The sequence below is a fragment of the Vulpes vulpes genome, chromosome 9, assembly GCF_048418805.1.
Source record: "Vulpes vulpes isolate BD-2025 chromosome 9, VulVul3, whole genome shotgun sequence".
Classification (NCBI taxonomy): Eukaryota; Metazoa; Chordata; class Mammalia; order Carnivora; family Canidae; genus Vulpes; species Vulpes vulpes.
The window spans coordinates 92339321-92353109 of NC_132788.1; the positions used below are offsets into that span (position 1 = coordinate 92339321).

The 13789-nt window shown below is 57.2% G+C and overlaps 1 protein-coding gene across 2 annotated transcripts in view; it reads right to left on the reverse strand.

The window, feature by feature from the left end:
• SEMA3F (semaphorin 3F) overlaps positions 1-1561 on the reverse strand; it is a 29258-nt gene extending 27697 nt beyond the window's left edge. For both annotated transcript variants that reach the window (XM_025987668.2, XM_025987660.2), the window contains exon 1: positions 1426-1561. The gene's annotated coding sequence lies outside the window, so the exon portion shown is untranslated. The remainder of the gene's footprint in view (positions 1-1425) is intronic.
• Between the last annotated feature and the right edge of the window lie 12228 nt (positions 1562-13789).

Consider the following 13789-nt stretch of genomic DNA (forward strand, 5'->3'; position numbering starts at 1 on the left):
CAGGCCAGAGCTCCTTTCTGGCTTCTTGGCTTTCCCCCTCCCCCAATACCCCAAGGACCAGGAAGCAGAGCCACCCCACCATAGCTGGGATTGAAAACCCGCTCTCATGGTCAGGGGTTTCCCAGTCAAGGTCACCTGGGCTCAGCCTCATCCTCCCCACCAAGATATGCCTACCAGAACATGGGGGGCACTGAGGCTAGGCTGCTGGTCTTCTCTCCCCACACCTCCCACACTTCCGGGCCTGGCTCCTTCAGAACTGAGGGTCCGCAGCAGGGATAGGCTTGCCCAGGGCCCTGGCCTTCCAGCACACCTTATCCCAGGGATCTAGGCACACTTCCCGGGCAGCCTCGGAAAAGGCCCCGGCTCCATCCAACCCTGGGGCCTGGGATGAGCCTCCCAACCCCTGGATACAGTTTTCCTATCTCTGCAACTAGGACAGAGGCTTCTGGGAGACAATCTGGGTGAATTCAGGAAGACAGGAACCCCCAACCTGGCCCAGCTCCAGAGTGGACACACCAGTGCCTTCAGGTCACCCCCCCCCCCCCCAGGTGCTCATGGGATGGTGTTCTCAACAGCTATCTCAAGAATTGTAAGTTATTTAAGCAGCCAGGACCTCAGCCTTAGCTCCAGCTGACCCATCCCGCCAGGCCTGCCTCATTCCTGGGCCACCTTGACACTCTCTGGTCTCACCTGTTCTAGGTGAGCCCACCAAGCTTCTGGAGTCCCCTGCTCCATTTCACCCCTGGGGCCCCAGCCTGCCCAAGTGGGGGGCTTAACTGCAGGCTTTCCCAGATCTTCTACACCTCCTCACACAGGCCCCTAAGCCAAGCAAGAGTCCCTGCTGGAAAAGCAAACCCAAGCTGGCATCTGGGGGGTCAAGGGGCTAGCACAGAGTTGGGAGAAAACCTTCAGGACTGGAGGTCCTCCTGCCTTGCTGATCAGTCCCCCCTCCACGTGGGGGCTGCCGGTGTAGCTCTTCCCTTAGAGCAGACGATCTGGATGGGGACACTGAGGCAGGCCAGGCACAGGCTACGTGGAAGAGCTCTCTGCCTGAGGCACTGGTGGGAAAGAGCTGAGCCAGGAGAAGGGGCAGTCGTACTCCTGCTCCAGGAACGTGGGGGTGGGGGCGCATGGGACACCCCCCACACACCCAGAATCTTATGAGAAAAAGTTGTTTTGCACACTGGTGACCCCGCAGGGCACACCATCGCCACATGCCCACGTCGCACCGATAAGGGTCGGGGCAGCCCGAACAGGTACAGCGCCCACTCAAGTCCCACCGCCCCGCGTCCCCGGGAAGCCCCCTGCCTCCCCGAGTCCCGCGCCCCGGACACTTCCGCAGAGTTGCAGTGCCGCAGGTCCCGCAGGGATCGCGGGGTGGCCCGGCCGCCTGCCCGCTCCCTCCCGCTTCCCCGCCGCACTCACCTCCTCCGCGGCGGCGGGGCCTGGGCTCCCGGGCGGCGGGGGCGGCGGCGGCGGCGGCGGCGGCTGAGCGGCTCCGGGTCGGGCCGGCCAGCGCTAGCGGCCCCCCGGGGCCATGGCCCTGCCCGCGCCCTCTCGCCTCTGTGCCTGAGCCGGGGTCGACGCCGCGGCCCGGCTTTAACGGGTTCCCCGGGCTTCGGGCGCGTCAGCAGCCGAGGCCCCGGGCCCCAGCCCGGGCCATGGGAAGGCTCAGGGGCGCTCGGGGCCGCCTCCCCCCGGGTGGGCTGCGGGCGCCCCCTGGCCGGCGCGCCGAGGGCGCATTCCCCGGCGCGGGGCGCGGGCGACGGCGCGCGCTCGGCTCCGGGGCGCTGCGCTTGGCTCGGCCCGGCGGTGCTCGCCTGCTGGCTGGCCTGGGGCCGGGCGGCCGCGCTGGACTGGGGCCCGGCGGCCGCGCTGGGCTGCGCCGCTGCTCGCGGCGCGCCCTGGCCCTGCGCTGCGCTCGGGGCTGGCCTGACCGCGGCCGTTCGCTCGCTAGCTCGCTCTGGTCTCGCGGCCGCCGGCGGGACGGGGCGCTCGGAGCCGCGCGGGGAGCGCCGGCAATTGGCCGCCCGTGGGCGACATTTGCATAGCGCGGCCCCGCCCCGCCCGCCCCGCCCGGCCCCACCCCCGGGGCGGGACCCGCCCGGCCGCCGCCCCGCCCCCCGCTCCACCTGTCCGCGAGCTGGGCTCGGGGCTCCCGGGCGGTGGGGCAACCCGAGCCAGGGGAGACTAATCTGCACCCCGCGCCCCCGCCCCGGCTTCGCGGGCGGCGCCCCCGCCCCGCCCTGGCTTTGTCTCTCCGTGGATACACCGCGCACACCGCGCCTGGTGTTTACCCGGGCACTCAACTCCCTGGCGGGAAGGGCGGGCGCGCCGGGGAGCACCGAGCCTGCGCTCACCTGCGCACACACTGCCGTGTCACTCCTTCCCACTTGCTGCGGGCCGCGCCGGGCCCCGCGCGTGAGTCCCGCAGTATAGGACCCAGGACTGCCCCAGCCGCTCAGCAGGTGGCGGTGCAGCCCCTGGGACGGCTGGCACCACCGCCGGACCCGCTCGCTGCCTCCAGCCCCGCCAGGTCGCAGCAGCCCAGCCTCACTGCTCTCCAACCACCCAAGGGCTACTTGTGATTCCCCAGCCTCCAGCCCTATTTCAAACCAGCAGCCTCACAGACCCACTCCTTACAGTTCCATACGTTCAGAGAAGCCAGATAGGCTGGGCCTCCTCTCCCAAAAGGGGCATTTTTGCTTTCAAATGGCCTCATGATGACCCCAGGGCCCAGCAACTGAGCCAAACGCCTACCCTGATCCCAGGAAGGGACCTGACACCCAACCCATCTCCCAAGACCATAGCTTCACCAGCCAGGACCACAGTGTCAGCCCTGCCCCATGCACTTAGCTGAGGTCCCAAGGGGCACAGGCCCTCTTTGTCCTCTCCTTCCTTCTCTCCATCCCTCTTCTATTCCCTCCTCTTCCTCCTCTCTTCTGTCTTTTCTCCCTCTTTCTCCCCTCTCCTGTCCTCTCCTTTCTCCTCTCTCCTTTCTTTTCTCTCCTCTTTCTCTTCCTTCCCCTCCTCTTCACTCTCTTCCTCCTCCCCCTTCTCTTCCTGGCTAAGGCAGGAAGAAGACATCTCTCCTTCTGACCTACTGACTGGTTGACTGTGAATGTAGGATCAGGTGGGATGTTAAGAACCCAGGTGAGGGTCTCCTGGCCTGGATTTGGAATGCTGGCCCACATGCTCCAAGCAGAGACCATTTGAAGCAAGGACACATCAGCCTGGATTATGCTGGCTACAGTGACAGTACCTACACCCTTCTTCTCTGTTATGTCTCATTTATTTTTATTTATTTTTTTAAAGATTTTATTTATTTATTCATAGAGACACACACACACACACAGAAGCAGAGACACAGGCAGAGGGAGAAGCAGGCTCCATGCAGAGAGCCCGACGTGGGACTCGATCCAGGGTCTCCAGGATCACGCCTTGGGCTGCAGGCGGCGCCAAACCGCTGAGCCAAGGGGGGCTGCCCTCATTTATTTTTTAAAAATATTTTATTTATTTATTCATGAGAGACACACACAGAGAGAGAGAGAAGCAGAGACACAGGCAGAGGGAGAAGTAGGCTCCATGTAGGAAGCCCGACGCAGAACTTGATCCTGGACTCCAGGAGCCACCCTGAGCTGAAGACAGACGCTCAACTGCTGAGCCACCCAGACATCCCATTATGTCTCATTTAAAACACTGATAATCGTCTGTCCTCATCCCTACTCCTCTGGACCAGGGCCACCCCTGAAGTCACCACCACTGCACCCCCATTATCAGTGCAGCTTACATCACCATCATCATGGTTTCCAACACCAATTCTTCCACATTCTCCTATTCCCCTTCACCCCCCGTCTCCCTAGCCACCCCTGTCACCATCCCCAGCATGATCATCATCATGTCACTGAAGCAGAACTGTTAAGACTTACTGAAGGCTCCAGGGTGCTAGGTTGGGAAGAAAAGAGACTCAATTGAATTGTCCATGGATCTCTACTCAAACACATAGAATGGACCTAGTGCATGAAGGCCTTCTGAAAGGGGGTGCGGAGACAGGGAGAGGGAAGAGACTTATCTCCACCTCACAATGGAATGCTAGTTCTGGGCAGCCCCGGTGGCTCAGCGGTTTAGCGCTGCTTTCACCTGGGGTGTGATCCTGGAGACCTGGGATCGAGTCCCACGTCGGGCTCTCTGCATGGAGCCTGCTTCTCTCTCTCTGTCTTTCATGAATAAATAAATAAAATCTTAAAAAAAAAAAAAAGGAATGCTAGTTCTCTTCTAAACAACTTGCAAAGGCTGAGTAATAGATAGAAATAAAAGAAATTCTTGGGACACCTGGGTGGCTCTGGTTGAGCATCTGCCTTTGGCTCAAGGTGTGATCCTGGAGTCCCAGGATCTAATCCCATATCAGGCTCCTTGCATGGAGCCTGCTTCTCTTCCCTCTGCCTATGTCTCTGCTCTCTCTCTCTCTCTCGTAAATAAATAAAACCTTAAAAAAAAAAAAAAAAAAAAAAAAAAGGATCCCTGAGTGGCTCAGCGGTTTAGCGCCTGCCTTTGGCCCAGGGTGTGATCCTGGAGTCCCTAGATCGAGTCCAACGTCGGGATCCCTGCACGGAGCCTGCTTCTCCCTTTGCCTATATCTCTGACCCTCTCTCTCTCTCTCTCCCTGTGTCTCTCATGAATAAATAAAATAAAAATCTTTAAAAAAAATCTAGAAAGAAAGAAAGAAAGAAAGAAAGAAAGAAAGAAAGAAAGAAAGAAAAGCAATTCTCATTGCAGCAGTGAAGCCACACTGCACCCCCATCTGGTGTCCATGCTGGGTTGGCCATTTTCTATCCCTACTTACATTATTATACATATAAAATATGCATTATTGGGAGGAATATAGTGGGCCCTCCTGCAATTATCCTTTAGTGTAAGCATCCAAAGACGCCTTGACACCGACCCTGGGTGCCAGGTTGTGGGGCCCTGTGTGCCAGCAGAATTTATGGTTATTTACCTCCAGGTACTTCGCAGTTCCTCCTGAGTCCCCACTATTCGGATAAAGAAGAGAATACTGAGAGAAGTGGCATGAGGCCTGTAGCCACTGGGCTGTGAGGTTAGAAAAAATTGGTCTTTTCAGGAGTTATGGGAAGGCTCCAGGAGGGAAGGGCCAGGCGGTGGGGCCCACATGGAGCCAAGGTCTATAACCAAGGCAGGCGCTCAGGGCTGGCAATGAGTGCTGGAGCCCGGCGCAGCACTTCCAGGGTTCAATAAATCTTTATTGAATGAATAAGAGAGCAAATCCCTGCAGCACCAGATCCAAGAGGGAGCATGAGCCAAGAACCAAGAGGCCAAGAGCCAACTCCTGGTCTTACCACCTAGCTCCTCTGGACTGGCTGCCCCCACCAAACACTCAGCTGACACCCAGAGTCCTCCTGTCTTGCTCTCCAAAAGCAAGCTCCTTGCTTGGCTGCTAGCTCCACCTGAGAGCCACCTCAGATGCCCTGTGGGGTCACCTGAAGTGAAACAGCCAGGCCAGGCTGATCCCCCACCCTGCCATGCCATGCCTCTCTGCCTCCTCTGCAGGACACTCAGATCTCAGGCATGCTTCTCCTCCAGCTCTCATGGACCTTCCTGGTTCTGGTCTGGATATACAAGGTGAGGGTGGACACAGAGATGGTTAGGCCAGGTCCGGTTTCTCCTCTGACGTAGCCTCCTGGTGTAGCCCCCTCTCCCTTTCAAGATGGTCTCTGAGTACCTATAAGATAGACCCTTAGGATGACATCCTGGCCATATAGTCTTGGGTCATACACTCATGGCTCAGCCTCCCAGAGCTTCTGAGATGCTACAAAACCCAACCACAAGGGTTATAACTGGAAAGGAATTGGGCCCCTTTGTCCTAGTCACCACCTCCAGGTGATGGGCTGGTGCTGGAGGTGGGCAGGAGCACTTTGGGGTTCCTCCCCAAAACACTCCCAGCCTTTCAACCTGGCCCAGCCCTTGCTTCTGCCCATACACGTGCCTGTTTCTGTTCCTTCTGGCTTTTCCAGACTGTGCTGTGGGGGATAGAAGTGCGACCCTGTCCATCCTGTCTGTCTCTCCTGTCTGCCTCTCTCGGGCCTACCTCGAAGTGGGTGAGAGAAGCCTGCTATGCTGGGCAACCTTGAGAGATGCTCTGCCCTTCCAGCCTCAGCCTCTAGAAGGCCAGACTTGGAGGCCTGGGTCTCAGAGACCTGCCATGCCCCCTGGATGAAGGTGGCAACAAAGCCAGCCCCCCCTCCTCTGGCCCAGTCTCCGGGGAACCTGTTTCCCCAGGCCTAGCAGGCTGAGCAAGCCCTGGCCCGCCCGCCTCAGTGTTGCTGGCTCAGGTTTCCCCACTTTCTGGTTTTCTCATCTCCTCTGCCCCAGGCACAGCCCTCACCCGCCTCCCGGAACTAGATCCCAGAGAAGGGGAGTGTTGCAAAGGGGGCCCTGAGAGGGGGTGCAAAGCATTGCTCGGGCAGCACCAGGAGTGGGGCAGTGAGGAGTGCCTGCAGCTCAGGCTCAGGATGGGGTTCACCTCAGCCTCCTCCTGCCCAGCCAGCCCCAGGGGCTGGCTCAGAGCCCATCAAAAGCTGGAACAAGCCACCTCCTGGCTGCTTCCCAAATCCTCCTCTAGGCCTTTTCTGCTGCTGTCGCCTCTACCAGGAATGTTCTTCCCAGACTTCAGCACCAGTGTCAACCGAGTTTCCTCTAGACCGGAGCCCTCGGCCCCCTCCTTTACCCTCAAACACTGTCCCATCCGCGCAAGGGGAAAACCTCCCTTCTGGAGGCTGCCTCATTCCTTTCCTGCAGGCAGGAGCTCTCCACTGTCTCATCTTCTGGTCTTTGCACGTACTGCTCCCCTGTACCTCGAATTCCTTTCCTATTTACTTCTAGATCCTTTAAGCCTCTGGGAAGATATTACCTCCCAGGAAGTCAATCCCAGTGGAGTTTCCCTGGGCTGCTGCTGGTCCTGCACCCCCAGCTAGATCCTAAGAGATGTTGCCTGGGACCCAGGTCCTTCTGAGTTCATAGTGAACAAGAAAGGGAGAACACAGGGCTCTGAGATCCTCACATGTTACCCCACGCCCCTCATCTGAGGGGTGTGTGTGTGTATGTGTAATGTGTGAGGGAGGTGGGGGTTGGGTGGGCCCAGGCTTGGCTGGCTGCCAAGTGACCCATGACCGTTGGCCAGCCTGAGCATATCCTGTTTAGACAGAAGCCAGACAGCCATCCCTCACCCACTTGGGCCTGCCCAGCCCCTGCTGGAGAGCCGAAGTCTTGGGTCTAGAGCTCAATCTTTATCTGGCTCTAGAGAGGCCTCCTCACTAAGAATTGGGATGGGAATTCTGTTTCCTCTGCTGTCACTGCAGAGGCCTTTGCTCCAGGTGCTGGAGCAGTAATGATTGGGCAGCACCAGCCACTGCAGGGGGGCAGGGGGAGAGCAGAGCCTGCCTTAAGAGAGGGGCTGTGTGGAAAAGACCTTGGATCTGGAGCCCACCTGGAAGCACCCACCAGCTACTTCTTGCCTTTGCCCAACTCAGTTGGAGCAGCTCTATCTTTCCAACTGCTCAGGCCAAAAAGCCATAGAACCAGACTGGACTCTCTCTCTCACATCCACATTCAAACCATCAGCAAATACTTGCAACTTAAAGTGTGCAAAATATTAGGTAACCATTTCCCACCTTCTCTCTGGTCCTCGGCTCTGCAGCCATTGCCTATGCAGCCACCACTCAGATGGCCAACCTTGTCTCTTTCCTGACAAGCACACCAGTCTCCTTACTGGGCTCCCAGCTTCTGCTCTTGTCTCCTACAATCTAGTCAACCAGGATGCACAGAGACCCCGTTAATATGGAAGCCAGGTCGGGTCTCTCTCTTGCCCAAAGGTCTCAAAAGTCTCCAACTTTGTTGAGGCTAAAAGCCATGTCCTTAAAGTGGCTGACCTGCCAGCCCCCTTCCCCGCCTCTGACTCATGTTTCCCTGTTCTTGGTCACAGCCTCTTCACTCCTCCTCCCACACCTCTCCTGCTTCAGGGCTCCAGCAATGTCTATTCCCTTTGTCTAGGTGCTTTTCCAATAGACACTTCCATGGCTTACCTCCTTCAGGCCTCTGCTCAGATAATATCTGATCATCACCACCCCTGAATGGGAGGGGCTGAGCCCAGGGCCCCCTTTTTTTTATTCCCCCCCCTTTATTTTTTAAAGCTTTTATTTATTTATTCATGAGAGACACACAGAGAGAGGCAGAGACACAGGCAGAGGGAGAAGCAGGCTCCCTGCAGGGAGCCCGATGTGGGACCCGATCATGGGACTCCAGGATCACACCCTGGGCCAAAGGCAGATGCTCAACTGCTAAGCCACCCAGGTGTCCCGGGCCCAGGGCCTTCTGATCAGAGATGGGGAGCAGCTTTCTACCCTCATCTTGGATCCTTTCCTCACATTCACCTGGAGCTGAGGATGAGGCAGAGATGGGTGCCCATTTGCTGTTTCCTCCTCTACCTAAAAGCTAAGCTGAGAAGAGAGTGTCTCAAGCTGCAGCAGCAGGGTCTCAGGGTAGACTGTGCCTTGACTTAAAAGTCAGTGAAGCTCCAGCTGTGAGTGGCCCCCACCCCCACCCCGCCCCCAGGGAGGGGTCTAGTCCCTTAGGCAGAGCCTCAGAGCTGGCGGGAGACCTGGGCAGCCCCCAACAAAGCTGATGGTGATGGGCTCTGATTCGTGGGGTTTCTGGCTGCCTCTCAGGCTCACATCTGCTGCACACACCCAGTTCATGTGTCTGTGTGGCCCAGTCCTGGGGGAGGGGGGCCCAAGGAGAGTCCTGCAGCCAGGCCTGTAAGCTGGGATCTGGACTTACTTAGTTCCAAATGACTGGGGAATGTCCCTTCCGTGACAGTTGCAGTGTGGCCTTCCCTGGTCCCTCACTCCCTGCAGGGAAGTGGGGCCCAGATGAAAGCAGCCCCCTGAACAGAGGAGGGGTTGGTGGGCAGACCCTGGGCACCCTGCCATCCTGGCCCTCTTCCCTCAGCCGGGCTCCAGGTTTTCCCTGAGGAAGTGTTGCAATATGAGGTCACTGTCCGTACCTTCAGACCAGAGGTCTAAGGCAAGAATACCCCATCTTGGTCTCCCTCCCTTGTGAGCCAGGAAATGGAGGACCTTGCCCAGCACTGCTGCCTGTGCTGCACCGCAGGGCCTCTGTGGCATAGTAGCATTAGGACCGGCCAAGAAGAAACAGTCCTTGTGGACCATCTCCCTTCATAGCACACAGTCTCCGAGAGTTGGGCAGCAGAGCTAATGTAGGTGGGGGCGAGCTAGGTCTTCCCTGGCCAACCGGGCACTTGCTAGCACTCCATCCACAGTGATGAGCTTCCTGGCTTCTGTGTGTGCTTGGCAGGGGGGCAAAGTGGAGCCCAGGCTCCATGCAGGGAGCCTGATGCGGACTAGAGCCCAGAACTCCAGGATCACACCCTAAGCCCAAGGCAGACGCTCAATTGCTGAGCCACCCAGGTGTCCCGGGGCTGATTTCCAAACGTAACAGGACAGCGTGGAGACTGTGGCCATCCCTGGCCTCTGGACCTGCTCTTGGGAACTGGGGGCTCCACTTGTTTGCTACTGCATCCTCTCAGTGGTCTGTGGTTTAGTCACATAGCTCCTTGTCAGTGCCCTCCAGGTGACCAGCAGGAGCTGCGTCCAGATCGAGAGGCCATGGTCCCCGGAGATCCAGCCGTGCTTCTGGCAGGCTTGCCCCTAGGGGCTGAGGATACCCTGGGTCAGTGTGGCGTGGAGGCTCTGCCCGCCCTGGAAGTAGCCAGCTGCATGCTTTGAGAGGTGAAGCCTGTGGTTCCCTGGCCAGGGGTGGGAAAGGAAAGTATGAGGGCAGACTCCCCAGGTGGTCAAACAGGAGAAAGAGAAGACAGGCCAAGCCAAGGGGGGATGCTGGACAACCCACACTTTGTCAGTGTTGCACCCACCTTTGGCAAGAACCAAGAACTAGGGCCCCAATGCCAACTCTTTTTTTTTTTTTCCCAATGCCAACTCTTAAGTCCAGTGTAATCCTGGCTCTTCTTAGTAAAGCCACTGAGCTGTCAAAATAAATTTAAAAAAAAGAAAGAAAGAAAGAAGAAAGAAAGAAAGAAAGAAAGAAAGAAAGAAAGAAAGAAAGGAAAAGGAAAAGGAAAAGGAAAAGGAAAAGGAAAAGGAAAAGGAAAAGAAACTTGGGACTCTATCTGCACTACCTATGGAGTCCTACAAAGGTTCGGGCCCCTGCCCTACAGTGGCCAGAACACCTTTGCATACCCGCTTAATAGAAGGGAATACCGAGACCTGGAGGGGCAGGGACCTGGACAGCCTTGTCTGGGATTCCAGACTAGAGCCCCCTTGAATGTTGAGGTGCAGCCTTAGATTGAGAGGAGAGGGGGACTGGCCTGAGGGTGATGAGGCATGGCATAGTCTGATTTAAATTTTAAAAGGATTCCTTTGGCTCCTGGAGGGCCAGAAAGCAAGCTGTGAGCATCCAGGAGAGGGAGGAAGGGACCCAGCTGGATCATAGGGGTGCTGCTGGCTGCCCTCAGACTCAGCCAAACTCCCCTCATCTTTTTTTTTTTTTTTTAAGATTTTATTTATTCATTCATGAGAGACACACAGAGAGAGAGAGCGAGGCAGAGACACAGGCAGAGGGAGAAGCAGGCTCCATGCAGGGAGCCCGACACAGGACTCTAGCTCGGGACTCCAGGACTGTACCCTGGGCAGAAGGCAGGTGCTCAACCACTGAGCCACCCAGGCGTCCCAGCCCCTCATCTTTCCCTTGGGGCTCATCCACAGGTATGACCTGGGGTTTTGAGGTGGGAAGAGAGGCCTCCTTCCCTGTCCCATATACTCTCCACATGGGGTCTGTCTGTCTGGCCTCCCTGCCCCTCCTCCTGAGACAGTGGTTGAAGCTTTAATCCAAAGACAAGTTTCTGCAAAGCTCATGTTTGCTGCCGGAAGGAGCAGGCACCAGCCGAGATGGAGGGATAAAGAGGGTGGGACATGGAAGGGAGGGGGCAGGGCCTGTGGAGGCAGAGAGCCGAAACCCACACCCCGCCCACCCACCCCCACACCCCGCCCACCCCACCCCCACACCCCGCCGGTCTCTGGTGTCTCCAGATTAATTCCAGGGACCTCGTCCTTGCCACCCGGAAGGATGCATTCCTGTGCCCACAGCACACCCGACACCTCCTATGTGCCACCTTTACCTCAGTCATGGCCACAGGAGAGTCCCAGGCACTTAACCTGGCCTAGGCCCCAACAGGTTCTGATTCCTGAGGATGCTGGTCAGGGGCACAGAGTGGTGCTGCCTCCTCAGAAGCAGGCAAGTGCCCTCCCCCTACCCACGCACCACTGGGCTCTGCACAATCCCTGAGGGGAAACTGAGGCATGCCCATGTGTTGTCCTCTCCCAAAGAACCTCCATTCTTGTCTTCTAGTGCTGCATATCCCAGTTTCTTCCCCCCATGCCTCACTGTGGTCTTCCCACACCACCCTTACCATAGGCTGCCTTTTCTCCAGTCTTCCCTCTGTGCACCCAACTCCTGCCTAGGGGAGAGGAGGTACCTGGAGACGTGGGTGGTTGGAACCAGGAGGAAACCCCAAGTCTTCTTTCCTCACTCCCCCTGCCTCAGGCACCCATTCTGGGGGCAGAGCCAGGCTTGTGGGGAGGGCTGGGCTATGGCTCCCTGACCTATTCCCCTGAGGGCCAGGGCCCACAGACCACCCATCTCCACTTCCCTCCCTGAGCCTGGGCTATCTCAAGTATCCCCCTGCCCTCTCTGCAGCTGCCTCTGAGTGCCCCCAAAATCAGTGCCTCCCAGCCAAGGACAGCTGTACCCCAGCCTGAGAGGAGTCCTGCTGCTTGGGGTGGCCCAAAGAAGGGATCTCAGGCAACAACCCAAAGCCCTGGGTCAATGCAGAGCCTCAGAAAGCCCTCATTTCCCAACCAGGGGTCCGGTTGGGCTCAGGCTAGGCTATGGAGGGCTCCTATTCCCTGGGCTGGGTGGGGTCAAGCAGGGCTGGCTGGGGCCCATTCTCTGGATAACACTGGCATTTTTTTTCTTTTTCTTTTTCTTTTTTTTTTTTTAAGATTTTATTTATTTATTCATGAGAGACACACACACACAGAGAGGCAGAGACACAGGCAGAAGGAGAAGCAGGCTCCATGCAGGGAGCCCCATGTGGGACTTGATCCTGGGAACCCAGGATCACGCCCTGGGCTGAAGGCAGGAGCTAAACCGCTGAGCCACCCAGAGATCCCAACACTGGCATTTCTTGCTGTAATTTTAGTCACCCAGAGAGGGGACCCAGTCCTGGACTGTTGGCTTGCTCAGGTCTTAGGCTCTGCAGCCTTATGGACACAAGGGGACCAGGCTGGGCCCCCATTATCCTGGTGCTTTCTGATGGGGAAGGGACTCTGGAGGAGGAGATAAGGCCCGGACTGGTGGGGGCACAAGGCATGAGAGCCCCTCCAGCCAGAGTTAGAAGAAGTTCTGATTGCTGTGGTGCCCACCTGGCCCAGTCAGTATAGCTCACCACTTGGAGTAGTGAGTTCAAGCCCCATGTTGGAGGTACAGTTTATTTTAAAATAAATAAGAAATTCTGATGCTGAATTCTCCTGAGCACCACTGCTCCTCATTTGCTCCCCTGGACCCAGTGTCTTCTCACAATGGGGCTCATTGTGGGGGATAAATAGGGGCTCCCAGGAGAGCTGGGAGCCCACTCCCTCTGTCATTTGTTGATCAAGGGCACTACTCCCCACTCTGGCAGATGGGACCACGAACCCTAGGTTCTAGGTCCTGGACTCTAGAAGACTCACCTGTACCCCGTGTTCTCCCCACAGGACTCCAGGATGCTGTTTTCGTATCTTCCCATGCCAGGGACCCCTCACCCCTCTATCAGGTCAGACCTGAGGCAAAGGCAGCACTTGGCAAATGCAGAGAACAAGGACCCTGAAGGTGTCCCAGGGAAAGTCTGAGGCAGAAGCAACAGAGCCTGCTTTGCCTGCCATGGGGCCCAGGCAGTCAGCCAGAGGGCCATCCTCTTAGCGCCTGGAAGCCACGTCCCATGGCAGGACCAGGCAGCTCCTTGGGTCCCTACGGGATTCCTGGAGGGCCATCTCCTTATCACACCCAGGACCATGTTGCTCTCAAGCCCTTGCCCAGGCTACTGTTCCACCAGGAATGTCTTTTTTTTTTTTTTTTTTTTTTTTATTCACGAGAGACACAGAGACAGAGACAGAGAGAGGCAGAGACACAGGCAGAGGGAGAGGCAGGCTCGTGTGGGACTGGATCCCCAGTCTCCAGGATCACACTCCCGGGCTGAAGGCGGCGCTAAACCGTTGAGCCACCCGGGCTGCCCAGGAATGTCTTTTTGATCTCCCTGGAGAGGTTGTCGTGATCCTTTTGGCCTGGTTCAAGCGCTGTCTCCCCCAAAAAGCCTCCCCTGTTTGTCCAGCTAGTCTGTTTTCTGAGCTTCCAGGGGAGAGCCTCTCCCTCTGCCTGTGTCTTGGTCAAATGTCATTCATTCATTCATTCATTCTGCAGACATTATGTGTGCCCAAGCTTCGTGCCAAGTACTAGGCCACAGGTGCTGACATCCTGCACATCTCATCTGCGTTTTGGGCCATGAACTCTCCAGAGGGTCTATGGAGTCTTCCCTGGGCTAAGGGTGCAGAGCTGGTTCTGGGGAAAATGGGCCAGACTACCATTGAACTCCTGCTTACTGGGTGAGGAAAAGCACCAGTGAGGAAGGCACCAACTTCTCATC